We start from the raw sequence: 16,331 nt of genomic DNA on the forward strand, positions 1-16,331 counted from the left end.
CAAACACGGCTCCCACCAATACCAACCAACAGCACTGAGCAGAATTATCATCACACATAAAATGATGAGAAAATCAGATTCAACTCTGACTTTAAGTCGACTCAAGACGGCCATTTGATTAAACGATCCAATATTTCTTTAGACAGTAGCGAGGATTTTAATTGCTGGGAGGAATACCTTCATGATGAACAAAAGGCTCCGCTCTTGCTCTAACGAAACACCAGCAGGACAATAAAGAGGTTATGAAGTGGCTCAGCCTCGTGCTGGAGAACATATTGGTTCTATGTCGACATAATCATAAAATTAAAACATTGTTGGAAAACCAGCTGAAAGGATAAATGAGCCCCATAAAAGTGGTAACTAGTCCAGGAGGGATGCAATAATTATGCGTCAAAATACTGGATTCATTACTACTCGGTCCAGAGGGAGGGTGCATCATTGGTAAGAGGCGACATTGTTAGTGACTTTTATTTCTTAATTGTGCCAAGAAAAAAAAGAAATAAAAGCGAAGCTGCATTTAAGCTGGGGCTTTCTTTGTCCAACTATCCATCTTTCGTTTTCCTGCCTCTTTTTTTTTTTCTTTCCCTCTCCTCTTACATAACACATGCCATTTGGTGGGCTGTTTTTATCCATCTTATAGTTCTCCCATATGCTTACTTTAGCCTGGGTGAACTCATGCTCTCGCCTCCCTCTTTTTATCTCCTCTTCTGTCCTCTCCTGCACTCTACCCTTCAATTTTTACGCCCACCCGTTTGTTGTCTCCATCTCCTCTACCCTGTTGCCCCCTCAGTGTACTCCTCCTCCTCGTCCTCTCTCCATCCCTTCGCTGAGAACACTCGTCTAATGACCCGTGTTTTGGCCGGCTGGCCAGATGTGCGTTGGTGCTGAGTGTGTGATACTGTGCGAGCTCAACATCTGCTCAAAGCTGCTCTTACTGTACATTAAGTGGACGAAGCTGCTCATATCCCCAGATGCTTCAGCCTGTTCAAACCACTGCTTATAATTGCTGATCTTAATGGACTCTGATGGGCTTCAGGTTCTAATGAACTTTAGGCTCTAATACAATTACAGCTGGAGCTGAGCTTGGAGCTGTAACTGACTCTGACTTACAAATAGAACAGAGGTTTAATGGGTGCAACGATCACAAGATTATGTTCTTATTGTGGATGTACTGTTTATTAAATGTACAGGCCAGACATCATCAAGCTTAAGAGCTTAACCTGTCTGGAGTACATGTGCTTATAGTATGTATATGTAATCCGTCTGACCTGAGAGTAAACACTGTGCATCCAAGTAAACATAAACACGATTGTCAGGCTAATAAATAGTAATGCAACGTAAGCAATAAGAACATTTTAGACTTTTGGTGCATAAAACCGCTTAAATGTATTCAACCCTTTCTGTTGACTTTGTGACCACTTTTATTTTTAAAACCAGAGCCCAATCCTCCATCCATTAAATACTGCAGCTCAGCCACCCTCGGCCTCTGTTCTCGAGTCATAACAATCTCATGCTGTAACACATTGTACCTGCCCACTAAAAATAGCACAATGCCAGTTAATGGCTTTATATAAGTCAGTGGGTGGGGGTCTGTGCGGTGAGCGAGAGATTCAGAAATAGTTGGGATTCCTGGAGGCAGATGGGGATAGCAAGTGTGTGAGAGGACATACTTGTATCCTCTCACATCCTGGTAACAATGAACCAGAGAAAAACAACACTGTGAAGATTAAGGTATGTATCTTTTACTGATACATAGTTTTATCTGGCTTTTTAAAATGAGTTGAAATATTGAATAATAAACATTTTTGTGCTTATAACTAAAGCTAATAATATTAATGAAAAAAGCAAATATCTTTAACAATCTGACAAAAGGTATGGAGACTATCTGTAGAGTGACTTCTACAAGAGAATAACCAATAATCCTGGACTGTTGGACAATATAAAATCTTGTATAGTAAAAGATTTATAGCATTAGCTGTCGGTATATTTCTAGAGGGAAAGTTGTTAGGGCTTATCCCCTGAGAACCATGAGTGTATGTATAAAACTGCACAGCAATCAATCCTCAAGTTGTTGACATATTTCAGTCTGCACTAAGGAGGTGAACTTATAAACCTTTAACCATTAAGTTTGTTTCAAATCCTTTAAATAACAAACAGAGCAGCGAAATCAGAACCATTACCATTACGGGCCTATCATGGCGACACCACAGGGAAACAGTGATGTCACCACAGTGCAGTAACCATTTACACCAGCACTGAGGGCGCAGGTACCCACTGCAGTATTCTCATAAATAATAGGTGTCGTCACTCAGGCAAAACCTCTGCATCCGCAGTGCTGGTACATACAAGAGGAGGAGAAGTTGAACCTCCTCCAGACAGCTCATCTTTCGAAATGGTTGCAGTTCTCCCTTTGTATTATTTGAGAATCTCTGAACATCTGCACTGCTGCAAAACTGAAGTGGCAGTATAAACTGACACTATTGTGCAGATGTGTCTTCAACCCAACCCATGGCCCCCCGTGAGAGGTTACAGAAAGTGACAGGTGTGGTGTGCACCCGGCCAAAATGACAGCAAAGCAAAACTCGAGCCAGCAGCTGTGACATCAGTGTTGGTGCAAGCTGCTGTTTGCAGGACAACCACTTAAATGTCCACCCTTACAGGTGGACATTTAAGTGCTCCATAACATTACAGTACAGTAAAATGCCATCAAAAAACACCGGATCATCCAGATTTGTTTAACAGATCATCACTGTGCTAGCAACTGATTTAGATGTTACTAGTTGAGTACATATCACCAACAGGAGATCTCTAAGCATGTGGTTCTGGCTGGTTCAATGGGCTCATTTCAGTTAGTGATAAATAAGACTAGCATTCATATCAACAGAGATGCACTAAACTACCAACCCTGACCAGTGACCAGCCAGTCAGCCTCACAAAGCATATTTCATGCATGCGCAACATGTACACAACTGCAGGCACTGACAGCCACATGCTAACATGTTTTTAGCATGGCGCTCCTCAGAGTGATTGTAGACAAAAAGTCTACCGAAGTAAATTGCGAGGAGAAATTGCGTTTTGTAACAATAAACCTAATAAGACACTTAAATCATCCTCACCCAGCTGAACACGAACATTTTAAAGAAGCTAGCTAAGGCAAAGAGGCTAAAGCTAGCAAGAGTGCAGAGCCAACCACAAGCTAGCAGCCTCGGTTTGAGCAAATAATAAAAGCAGTTAGAAGGAAAACTACGGAAATTGTTTATCTCTACATATAAATAAGTGCATACACTCTAAAAGAGTGCATTGTAGCCCCACTGAGTACTGTTAGTTTCTACACCTAACACTACACAAACACTCAAACTCATGTCACAGCTGAGAAGCAGAATAGGTTAAGCTTTAATTTGAATTTGATTTCTCCACCCCCTCCAGCCTCCAAATATGGATTTTTATTGTTTATTGTTGCTTTTCATTTGAAAACATATGGCTTGTTGCTTCTATTTTACAATAAGGGCTTTCCACGAGGCTGGTAGCACTCTAAATGGGTGGTAGTGGAACCTTTCTAGGATCTCTGTGCACAGTAACTCTGCACTGTACCTCCGCCCTGATGGTGACAGTTTATATTCCCGAAGAGAGGCCGTGATATATCACTGAAGAAGGTCGACCCTTTCACCGCCACTCAAGTTTCAAATACAGCAGTGGCATATCATAATCGTAGTAAACTCCAAATCAAATGATGGCATCCCCGGGCGTGTTCTCAGAGCGTGTTCTGGGGAGCTTGCAGGAGTGCTGACAGACATATTCAACCTGTCCTTGGCCCACGCCGTGGTACCGGCCTGCTTCAAATCCACCTCCATCGTCCCGATACCCAAAAACTCCAACCCATCTTGCCTCAATGACTACCGCCCAGTAGCACTCACCCCCATCATCACTAAGTGCTTAGAGCAGCTGGTCCTAGCACACTTCAAATCCTGTCTCCCCCCCACCCTGGACCCCCACCAATTCGCATACCGCCAGAACAAGAGCACAGAGGATGCAGTCTCCATCGCACTGCACTCTGTCCTCTCACACCTGGACAACAACAACACCTACGCCAGAATGCTGTTTATAGACTTCAGTTCAGGGTTCAATACAATCCACCCCTCACAACTCATCAGGGAACTGACAGACCTGGGCATCAGTTCCCTCATCTGCAAATGGTTACTGGACTTCCTGACCAACCGCCCCCAACATGTCCGGCTGGATAACCACTGCTCATCTACCATCACAATGAACACCGGTGTACCACAAGGCTGTGTGATGAGCCCTTTCCTCTACTCCCTCTTCACCCACGACTGCAGACCTGCTGATGGTTCCAACACCATCATTAAGTTTGCAGATGACTGGCCTCATCAGTGACAACGATGAGGCCGCCTAGAGGGAGGAGGTGGATCGTCTGGCTGAGTGGTGCGACACAAACAACCTGCTGCTTAACACCGAGAAGACCAAGGAGCTCATCGTCGACTACAGGAGGAATGCTGACCCACATACACCCATCCACATTAAGGGGACGCCTGTGGAGCGTGTGAGCGGCTTCAAGTTCCTGGGAGTCCACATCTCTGAGGATCTCACCTGGACGACCAACTGCTCCAAGCTGGTCAAGAAGGCTCACCAGTGCCTCTTCTTCTTGAGGACTCTGAGGAAGAACCACCTGTCCTCAGACATCCTGGTGAACTTCTATCGTTGCACCATCGAGAGCATCCTGACCAACTGTATAACAGTCTGGTACGGGAACTGCTCTGCCTCGGACCGGAAGGCGTTGCAGAGGGTCGTGAAAACTGCCCAGCGCATCGCCGGAGCACCACTTCCTGCCATAAAAGACATCTACAGGAAGTGGTGTCTGAAAAGGGCTGGGAAAATCATCAGAGACCCCAGTCACCCATCACATGGACTCTTCACCCTCCTGCCCTCTGGGAGGCACTACAGGAGCCTCCAGACTAAGACCACCAGGTACCGGAACAGCTTCTTCCCCACAGCTGTCAGACTCCTGAACTCTGCCTCCTGACAACTAACCCACGTTAACACACGGACTCAACATACACACACCCACAATGGACAACTGTACCCTCAAACACACAATAATAACATGGACTGAACCACCACTCACAACCACTAGCACTTTATATAGCCTCTGTAGAAACTATCTACACCCTCACTTATCTTAACTGCACTACTGTATAGCTCTGTGTAAATAATCATTCTGTACATACGATAATTTTTAACCCTACAACTGTTTACAACTTGCATAGTTCCTATTTCTGTATAACTGTATATCTCAGATTTCTGTAAAGTTATTTATTTCATATTCTGTATAGTTTTTCATATTTGTATCCTGTTCATAGCCTGTACATAGCTTGTACTCACTACAGCCTGTACATACCTATAGTTATAGAATATTCACAACATACTTCATACCGTGTACATTATAACATACCATAATAGACCCATTTCTGTAATATACTCACATATCTATATTATTGCTAATATATATTGTAATATATCTATATCACTAAAGCACTTCTGGATGGATGCAAACTGCATTGCGTTGCCCTGTACCTGTGCATGTGCAATGACAATAAAGTTGAATTCTATTCTATTCTATTCTATTCTATTCTATCACGCCAGACATACTGACAGTCTTACTGCTTTTTTATTTTTTTTTCAAACTACAAACATTAGAACAATACCTTAAACACATCTGCGTGGCTAAAAACACCTTTGGCTTCCCAGTTTTTTAAAAAGTGTGAGAGTTTACGGCTTTTCTCTTGCAAGACACATCCTTCACCTCTGTAGACAAGGGCTCAAGACAGTTCACGAAAGGTAGATATTCCACACTATTCAACTATCCACGCATTCAAAGTAATTTGCCATTGAGCGTACGTATTTGCATTTCATCATTTGAGCCCGAGTCCCAGGAGAAATGGAGAAAGATGATTGGACAAGAAGAAGAAGAAAAAAAGATGGCTAAAAAGAAGGTACAACAGCCCAGAGACAGATGGCACATTTTTAGGTTTCCTTTAATAGAAGGACACATCTCTTACTGGTCCCTTCTCTCAGCCTGCGCTTGTCTCTGCTCAACTCTCAACAGTGTCTCCTTTGAAAAAAAAAACATAGAGTACATTTCTTAAGCCATACACACTGATGGGGCTTAGTGCTGCACTCCCTGTCAGAGAGGAGGGAAGGAGGCAGTGAAAAGCCTCTAAAAGCTCAGCAGAAATGTATTTATAGACAAAAATAAAAGGATTATACCTCCATGAAGGAGTAGGGGAAAGCCAGTGATTTCCAAACATGCCAGATGCAGCACAATCTGAGTTGAGGCGGGAGGGGGTGGTGGTGGTGGTGGGGGGGGGGGGGGGGGGCAGGAAGAAGTGGAAGTGAGGAAAAGGGACTGACAGATGGAGAGAGACACACTGACAAAGAGAAACAAAGATTGGCGCTTTCTCAGATTTACTTGACTAGCTTGAGATTGGCCTTGGAGCCGCATCAGACCCCGATAATTATACCCTGCCAGCTTGCTAGGAAGAGGGTGGCTTTTAGGGAGGGGAGGCGAGGGAGGGTGAGTGGGTGTGCTGCGTGCTCAAGTGTTAATTATCAGCATAATGAGAAAGCTATACCTTCCTCTTGCGAGCGTGCGCGCATGCTCTGCTGAGCCCCTTTGGATTACGGGATTTTGTTTTCAAAGTATTAAAAAATAAAAATCTTGTTTTCTCCTCTTAATGCCGACCTGGTTTCAAGAGGGAGCGAGGATAAAAGGGAAAAGCCAGCAAACAGCTGTCAAAACTGGAAACGGAGCCAAACACGAATTGCGTAATGTCCCCGAACTCGTTCCAATGGCCGCGTTTCCCATTCATATTCCCGCAAAATTTAAAACTGTCTGCCCCTCTTCACCCCCCCACCCCCATTTCCCGCCTCTCTCCCCCGCCGCTTCTTCTCATTCTGACTCCTTCAGCGCCTCCTGCTGTGCAGATGTTGGCTCCCGGATGTGTGCGCGCAAGTGTTAATACCCTGCCTGAGTCCTCTTGCTGTTGCTAAGGAGAATATGGCGAAGCCTTTAACGAGGGGAGGAAAAGGCGAAGAGAGAGGGGGAGATGAATAGAAGCTCATAAAAAAAGAGACAGAGAGAAAGGGAAAGAGGAGGAAATGAGGCAGCGGGCGACAGGATTTCAGCTGCAGGAGACAGTTTGTCAAAGCAGTGAGAAGGTGCGCTACGATAGCTCATCAGCATTACTTCAGTGAGGCTGAGCGTAGCTCACACACATCAGGCTGAACTCGCTGTAGAGTTAGCACACACGCCCTCATCTTCTTCCGCTACATTTAAAAAAAGGGGAAGTGCACATTAAGATAACGTATGTTCTTGTAGTCATTAACCAGTTGTTAAATGTGTGTTATGCATGTGTTCCTTACTCACACTTTTTTGTTATCAAGCTCAGTGTTTTGACGCTCAAACGTCAGAGAGGAAGTTTAAAGCTGAAATTTTAAAAATTCAATTTAAAAACAGAAAAGAGAGAGAGCAAGAGAGAGAGAAATGCCTTTTTACACCCCACTTAGCGCCTCATCCTCTGGGATTGCGCCATGACTGCAGCCTAATGCACAGGATCACGGGTTCAACTTGTATCAGTCCAAATGGGGTTAGAGGTGGGACGGCCGCCAGAGGTTATAGGCCGGTTACAAATAACACTGTGTCGGCTCATTTCAGGCAGCTGCATTCATGTAGTGTGAGAAATGTAACATTTAAGGCCAAACGTGCTTCTGAGATGTCAGTTTTAACTTGAAGGACTAGAATATAAGCAGGAAAGTGAGCGGGTATCGGCTATAGTCGAGCATCAGCCTCTTAAATTAAAAACAAAAAGAGGAAGTGCTAAAAACTCAATCGCCACAGAGCCCTGTGTTCAAGAGAATCAAGGATCAAGGAAATCACGAAAATCAAGGAAAGCAGAGGCTTTGTCCATTGTGGAGTTCACCAGGAATGGGAGAAGCAAGACAAGTGATCAAAGCTCAAAAGTATGCACAGTACAAACAGTGGTTACAGTGGACACTTGCCACTGTTTCAGTTCAGCTCTTTGTATGTTAGAACTTTGCTCGTCACTGCGGCTTGGCTAGCTGACGGACTGCCTCCATCTGATGCTCTCTGCAGGTAGACGGACAGTCCGTACCTCCCTACAGTCTGCCAACGAAAAACATGGAGCACCTTAAGTTGAGTCCACACTGGAAGCGATTCGCTTATCGCACATCGCTTTGATTAGTCTCTGGGTGGCTAAATAACTCCAGTGTATTTACTATCAGCAGTGTCCTGCACTCTTATTGGTAATCACTTCAGTGACTCACCTGGAAGTTAAGTTCTCGCCCACTGCAGTTACTTCACCTTTAGTCACTGAAGCTCGCTGACTTTCTCTCTGGTTTCCACATCACTGTGAACTGCTTCCAGTGTGGACACTTTACACTCGCTAATTCCAGTTACTAAAACTGGAACCTTCACCTGCTTCTGTAGCAATGTTGGCTTTGGGACTATTTTAATACGTTTTATGGAAAACAATGCGGTTTGTGGTGCTATGAATATATTAGTACCATCTTTTGGGATGGTATTAGCGGACCATCCAACAAATAGCAACAGGTATGTGGGTCTGTTATGAATGCATCTTGTTAATTAGCTAGTCAGCGTTAGCTGATAGCTTAGCATTCAACCTTTTTGTCAAAACATGTTCACTTGTTGTTAAAGACAACAACAGATATAATAATTTCAACTCTTTAAAATAGGAAGTCTTTATACCCAGTCTGACGTCAAGCACCATTTTTATGCCCATCTTTTATATACAGTCTATTGTTGTAATGCAACTCTGTACATCTGTAATAAGACTATTAACTATATCAATAAAAGTTATTGTTTTTTGTTTTTCTTACATTTTCTCTTGATTGGGATCATGACTGAAGCCCAGGTTCATTATCAGCTCAGGCCTTTTAGGCACTGTCTGTCTGTGCAGACAGATGGAAAAAAAGTGCATTTTTTCCATCAGCAGATGCACTTTTTAAAATCTAAATGGCTTCACAAAGGCAAACCTCCAGTTCTTCTTTCCTTTTTTCCCCATTTATGACGCCACTAGCTTCAGCCCACAACTTTGCACACATGCAGGAGACAGGCTTCGGAAATCTAGTGATTTGCAGAGGTAACCGGCAGATGCTCTATCCTTCACTGTGTGTGTTTACATTTCAAATCCCCCCATGTGCAGCAGTGGCATCATCTGCTACGTATCAAAAGACAGTGACACGTCCCATCTGCCCCGGGCTGAAGAGTGAAATACATTACACATACAGAAGGAACAGTCCCACTGGACCATTGCTCCACTTCTGTGACAGAAGAGAGGAAATAATCGCTCCACAGGGAGGCTATTTTTATCTACGCTTGAAGTGATCGATTCAGCGACAAATCTCAGCACCTCCTGACATGACACTCCACTGTACAAGCTGGTAAGTTACGTAACATGGCTATCTTTTAATCTGCCTGATTATCATTTCCATTCCACCGCCTATGGAAAGGGAAGTCACGATGACTCCACCTCAGATGAATATCTTAGAGATTATGCACAAGTAATTAATATGAGGTCTAAGGAGGGTGACTGTTCAAGACCCCTACAAGAGTAATACATCATTCCTTTCTACTTCTAAGTCAACTTGCAGCTTAAAGCTTTAAGGATTATTTCCCAGAAATAATGAAGAACTGACACGCGAGCTGCAAGTAGAACCCGCTCCGACCATGAAAAACCACTGGGAGAGTGATGCATTTCAGTAATAAAGCTGGTGAGCTTATACCTACAGACAAGGTATGCATACTTTTAATGCTTCCATGGATTCTCCCCCAACACCACCACACACATTTCCACACCAGAAAACCACTTCTTTACACAAAGGAGAAAAAGCAGCTTGAGAATGAATCACTGAGTGGTTCTGCAGTAAATATGGAACTTTATGTACTGCATGAATCCTTAAGATAAAGCCTGAAAGCCCTAGCTTTGGAAAGAACTGTACTGCAGAGCGGTTCATTTCACTCGCTAAATGAGAAATGATTCACATGCTGGAATTTCATCATTTGGATGTTATGAAATCCCTCCCTCCCTGCCTTCCACAAGCCCCGACATCCCGGTTTTGGGAAAACCCTTCTGCTCCATCACCATGTCCACAGTGCCCACTGGCGATGTGAGCTGGTGCCACTGCTGCTGCTCTCATTGCAGCACTTCTGTCAGTCTCGGGATCAAAGCCAAGCAGGAGCAAAAAGCGCTGCGCTAAGACACGTTGTTCCGATTCTTAACCGCACCTCGCCGTAGCGGGATTTGGTGAGGGGTGGGGGGGTCTGGACAAACGACAAAAATACCAGCAGTTTGATCTGATCGGATGTGATGCACCCGTGCGTGCTCGCGGGGACGAGAGATAACACGGTTAATTCCACACAGGTGCAGATGCGGACACGCGTGGAGGAAATTACGGCTCAGCACGGAGGTAGAATGCGCGGACTGCAGCGCGTAATAAAACCAAGTCCAGGAACTGCACTTGTAGACCGTGCGCCGCTAAAAACAGAAGAAAGTGATCGAGTCCCAAACACCGAGCACGAGCTGTAGTTTGTAACATACTCACCTCACTCATGTTGGGAAGATGCGCGGAGGGAGTTCTGCAACTGAAGAAGAAGAAGTGGACTTGGGTCTTTCTTGCTCTCCGTGCTCAGTCCTTCAGCCAGAAGCGCGCGAGAGAGTGCTGCAGTGTGTGCTTCACAGACTCTGGGAAAAAATAAAAAATTAAAAGATGAAAGAGTGATGGAGGGGAGGGGGTGGTGGGCTGAGTGGACTGTGGAGGCTCCGAGACCGAGTGAAGCAGGTAGGCTGACAGAGTGAGGAGATGCTCAGCTCTCCGGTGCAGATGATGGGAGGAAGCTTTAGTGACAGCAACGCTGCGGTTTATGGGCAACAGGAGCGCTCTCTCTCTCTCCCTCCCTCTCTCTCTTTCTGTCTCGCCCACTCAGTCTCAACCAGTCACCAGGGAGCACACTATTGCCCTGGTACAGACATGTAGGCTAATAGGCAGGTAATAAGAAGTATAACCCTGGAGCATTTAGATACGCCTTTTACATAAGCGTGGTAATTGATGTGTTATAGTTATGATTTTTTTTTTCAGCTTTGAAATGACCATGAGCTGAAAACACGTGTAGCCTGCAAACACACGAATATACTGCAGTGACATCCTGTTCTAAACTTTTTATGTGGGGTGGGGGAGGCTTCACAATACAAGGATGCTATTTTCCACATCCCACTCAGAATAAATATCCGATTTCCTGTCCAGAGTTTCAAAATAAACCACGTTTGCAAAAGCAGAAAGTGTAAATTGTGTTTTTGCAGCATACTGCAAATATTGGTATCGATCTGAGACCAAGTTAAATGCAGGAGCATTATTGCTGATACCAATGCCAATACTATTCACTTATAAAGGCCGTGTATACATGATAGAGCAGTCTGTCATTCATTTATAGATGAATCATCATGCATTTGCAATTCTGAACACATTTTAATGACCAGTGAATCACTGTGATGTTTATTTTCCCACAATAATTAATTCTGACAACAACACACACCTTTAAGCTCTTGGTGTGTTTTGAAACTGTGGGTTTTTTCCCTGTCTCTTAACCACTTTGGGTCAACTTCTGTTGTTTAAATGTGCTATCTATAGCCTATAGGCTAACACAATTCAGTGGGCTACACACTGAGAGAACAGAAACAAAGTATCAATCCAATACCAGTACCTTTTGTGTCAATACCATTGGTATTTCTGTCGATCTGCCTGGGGGTGGGTGGCGGGGGTTCTATTTAAACAATCTTAAACTTACAGTTGTATGTGTTTAAATGTTAATTTGATGTAATGTCATGTCTGATCATGGTCACTTAACTTTAAAAAGGGTGTTTAGAATTTCTGAATCTATTTTAAGAGCTACCTATTTTTTTTCTAAGGCTTGGAAGTAAGCAGACATAACTGGTTAGTGTCAGGGATAAGGGAAGAGGAAACACAGAAGGACAGAAAACAGATTCCCTTCTGCTCAACCCTGCCAAGTGTCTCCACTTGATGGTGCTGTTGTCATTATGTATCTCATTTGATCCTAGCCTGCACCTGGCCTGGGGATTTCATAGCTGCTGTAAATAATAGAACCCTTTCCATGTTCAAATAATACTATTAGAACACATTAGGTACTCAAAGACATTGACATAACTGCAGTAGTCGTTGTTGTCCACATCCTCCTTCTGGAGGAAAATGTCAGCACCAGTTATGACCCACATGTGCAGTTCAAATGTGGGCCACACACTCATCCTTGACTGACAGCACTGACTCACGGTGACTGCGGCTGTGTACACTCAGCCACAGGTCAACCCTTATTGGCCCAGATGTCAGGGGTGCCTTGACATTTGGGTCGCATGCAACCCACGCAACATTTAGAGTGCTGTAAGTAGGCCTTAAATGCCAAACGGAGCCCAAATTAGAGGCTAACATGAAATCAAGGAAATCACGCAGCACAAGCACAGATGACAGAATATGCATGATGCAAAAAAAATCTACCATAAATGCCAAAAACATCACAGTTTTGTAAAAGCTTCTTTCTGCCACTGGAAAAAATGTAAGAAAACAAAACAAAACAAAAAACCCCAACATAAATCAAAATGTCGACTTGGTAAGTCAAACTTATGAGAAAATAACCTGAAATTTCGAGTTAAGAAGTAAATATTTTGAGATCATAATCCAGATTTTTTTTATTTATAGATGGCAAAAAATGTTTTGTTTTTTTCAATAAGGGAAAAAACTTCCATAAAGATAAGCTTAATGAATAAAAAAAAAACCCAAAAACGAACAGATCCTATATGTTCAGATTACTTTGTATTGCTGTCCTTTTGTGAATATACAGTAACATTTCTCATTTCCCAGCAGGACATGCCAGTACAGCGCTAACTGTGCAGCTTACAGGTTAAATAAATTTAAATCTTCTTAGTCGGGAAATAGGGAAAATTCAGTCTTAGCTGCCCTTGCTACTCAGTTTAAACAGGCAGAATTTGATTAGGAACCACTGCTGTAAAACACAAATGAAATCATAATTAATGGATATACATTTACAGATCTCTAATATTAGATTTGCTAAGTTATCAGTCTTTAAAGCAAACATCTCTGTGACCTGTAAGCAGAAATGAATATCAAGACTGAGGGAAGCCTGTTTAAATCCCCTCAATATCGGCCAGGAGGCCACAGGAGGGCTCCCTTTGCAACAAGCTCAAGCTTTCTGTATTTCACCCACTTCAACCAGATGCAGCATCTCAACATCTCAAATTCTGAAGTCACAAACACGTTCTTATAGAATGCAGATAAACATGCAAAATAAAGCTGTCTCACTGAGCGTTTTCACACTTTAAAGAACAACTGCATCCTAAATGAACAGGTATAAAAAAGAGAGAGACAGGATTTGTTTTGTGTTTATTTATTTCTAATGTGTTTTATTTTTATTTATTTTTTTTATCTGTCCACAAAGTTATATTAGTCACTACTATGTTAGGTCAGTTTTCCCTCACTGCAATGGCAGTAAACTACACAAGAGCCCAAACCCAGCGTGGTCCCCTCACCTCACAAAAGATTTGTCATATTACAAAAAAAAAGAACAATACCCTTTGAAATGACAAATGTATCCTTTCTGGAGAATTTTCTGATTTACAATCAGGATATAAGGTGCCGTTTTCACATCTATTTGTAAATTACAAGCGAGCAAATTGAAAATTGTGCAAAAAATTCGCTGATTTTTTAACAATTGTTTGGCAAAAAAATTAACTGAAGTCAGACAAACACAAGCAATCTTCTTGGAAACATTTGAATACTTTGTTAAATTGTCAGCTGATTTTGTCTCTATTTCTAATTGTGAATTATTCTAAAAATTGGGAATGCACCTTAAAAATCTGACAATACTCTTAATAGCTATTACAAAATTACAGTTTACAACTATTTAATTAAAAACAGAATTTGTAGTTGCTGCTGATACACAAAACATGATGTAATCTTATTTCTTCAGGGCAATAATCAACTTTGAGAACATTTTTTAAGCAACTAATGAATAAATACCAGACAAGGGTAAATACCACAAGAAAAGAGGGCAGACTCTACTCGGTAACAAGCAGTTTGAACTTAACAGTAAAGTTTAACCGTAACAATATAGACGAGCTAGCTAACACAGGATGTTATACACTCTTTTTGCTTCAATAATCTTTTGGCAAATAAACTGTTACATATTAAACATGTCAATCTGCTCTGATGTCTTAGTATCTCAAGACAAAGGTAGGCCTGTTTGTAGTCTCCTATTTGGCTAAATGTACTTTTAAATTTAGACTAAACAAGTTTAATAGAAGGAAAACCTGTAGCTACCATTAGCATTGCTAGCATGAGTAGTTTTCTTTCCTTGTGTTTACTATGTGTGGTTGTTCAGCACTCTGACAGTGATTATATAAATGACAGAGGACATATACAACCATATTTTTTATTTTCTAGATCAAAACACTGCCCAACAAGATGCCATTGTTGGTTTAAAATATCAAGGCATTACCCAGGGTCAGTTAGTGGATAACGTCTTCCTCAATGCATTAATTATAACTGATTTCACTGAACAGCAGTACTATTTTTTACACAAACTAGGCACATATCTAATGACACAATAGCAGCTTAGCTTTTAGAAGTCTTTTTTTCTCTTTTACACCATATATAGCTTATTTATGTTTTGCAGTCATGTCATTGCTAATAACATGATGGCTAACATGATGTTAACTTGTGTGCTATTTCGGATGTGTGACACTGCAGGGTGACTAAGGCCCCAGACACACAGGTCTAGAGATGAGGCTGTGATCATCTGCCAACCACCAGTTGCTAGCAAAAAATGTTTATTCACTGACTAGTTGGTGAAAGCCTTTATTCCTAGAAAACTGCTACAGTCGCCCACGGTTTGCAAGGAACATGTTGACTTATCTGCACACACTTGCCAGCTACTCTCAGAGCAGTAGTAAAACTTTTGCCTTCAAAGCAAAAGCCACATCGTTTAAAATTACTTGGCTTTTACTTTGAAGGTGAACATTCTCTGTTTGTGTTGCAATTTTTTTCAAGGTTTAATGCCACTGAGGAAGCAGTTTGCGAGTGTTTGCAAATAATTCACCAACTTGTGTAGAAACTACAGGCAACCACAACAGTTTGTTAGTGGCCAAAGCAAGAACAACAAAATCTTCCTTATACCACTCTCTTTGAGACCACTTTCAACTCGCAACCTCCAGCAACCACTTGCCAAACAGTCTGGGAACAGTAGCTACCAGTGGTTGTATCACGTCCTATATGCAGACAACTTTCATGCAATGTGTGTATGACGCCATGTAAAAAACTGCTACACCTCAATGAAACAGTAGGAAGGTGTTCAAAGTATAAAAAAATAGAAATTGCTAAACATGTTAGGTACACCAATTGTGCATCCTTGGAATGTAATTGTGCATTCATCAGTTTTCAGGTAAGCACATCCTGGTTTCCCTGTTTTCAAGTCACTACAAAGCCGTGCGTGTGTTTGTCTTACTCCTACTAAACTACACCTTCAAAAGAGTAAAATGATTAGCTTAGGTACAAAGATGATTTTTGTTTCTTTGCAATCAATTTGGAAATAATGAGGCCTTGGCTTCATTTTTACATTCAAATCTTTTGTTTCTTTTGAAAACATGCCACAGCTCTGGGACTTTTTGTCATTAGACTTTTATGATGATTGGCAGTCCATTTTATTCCCATCTGCCAGCGGGAGGAGTTGGAGGGACCATTGCTCGGGTTTGTGCTCTCCTTAAAAAAACACAACATCTCTAATGCTATCTGTACAACATTCAACAACACATTTCTCTTGATTTTTTTTTAACCATAATGCTAAAACAATAATACTTATCATTATAAGAGCATTTTTCCATCTCAACGGCATTGAACAAACACCACACAAACTGAAATAAAAATCTAATAAAGGCCTCAATACCAGATAGTACACGTCACCTTCAAGTGGTGCTAGAGATAGACTGTTTACAGATGAGAGCAGGACATGGAGGGAGAGCAAGCATGACGAGGGGAAAAAGAGAGAGTAAAAGGAAAACGGTGAATTATTTTGTTTCCTCTAGTGTATTTGATTTAGTGTCACATCAGACATGTTTTGGCACCTCATGAGATTAAACACAACGTATATGTGTCTTAGACTTGGGCTTTGGTTTACCAAGGGTTAGTATTATGACCCG

The sequence above is a fragment of the Diplotaxodon limnothrissa genome, linkage group LG3, assembly GCF_057381915.1.
Source record: "Diplotaxodon limnothrissa isolate DT_005_m linkage group LG3, D_limnothrissa_male_GT1.1, whole genome shotgun sequence".
Taxonomy (NCBI): Eukaryota; Metazoa; Chordata; class Actinopteri; order Cichliformes; family Cichlidae; genus Diplotaxodon; species Diplotaxodon limnothrissa.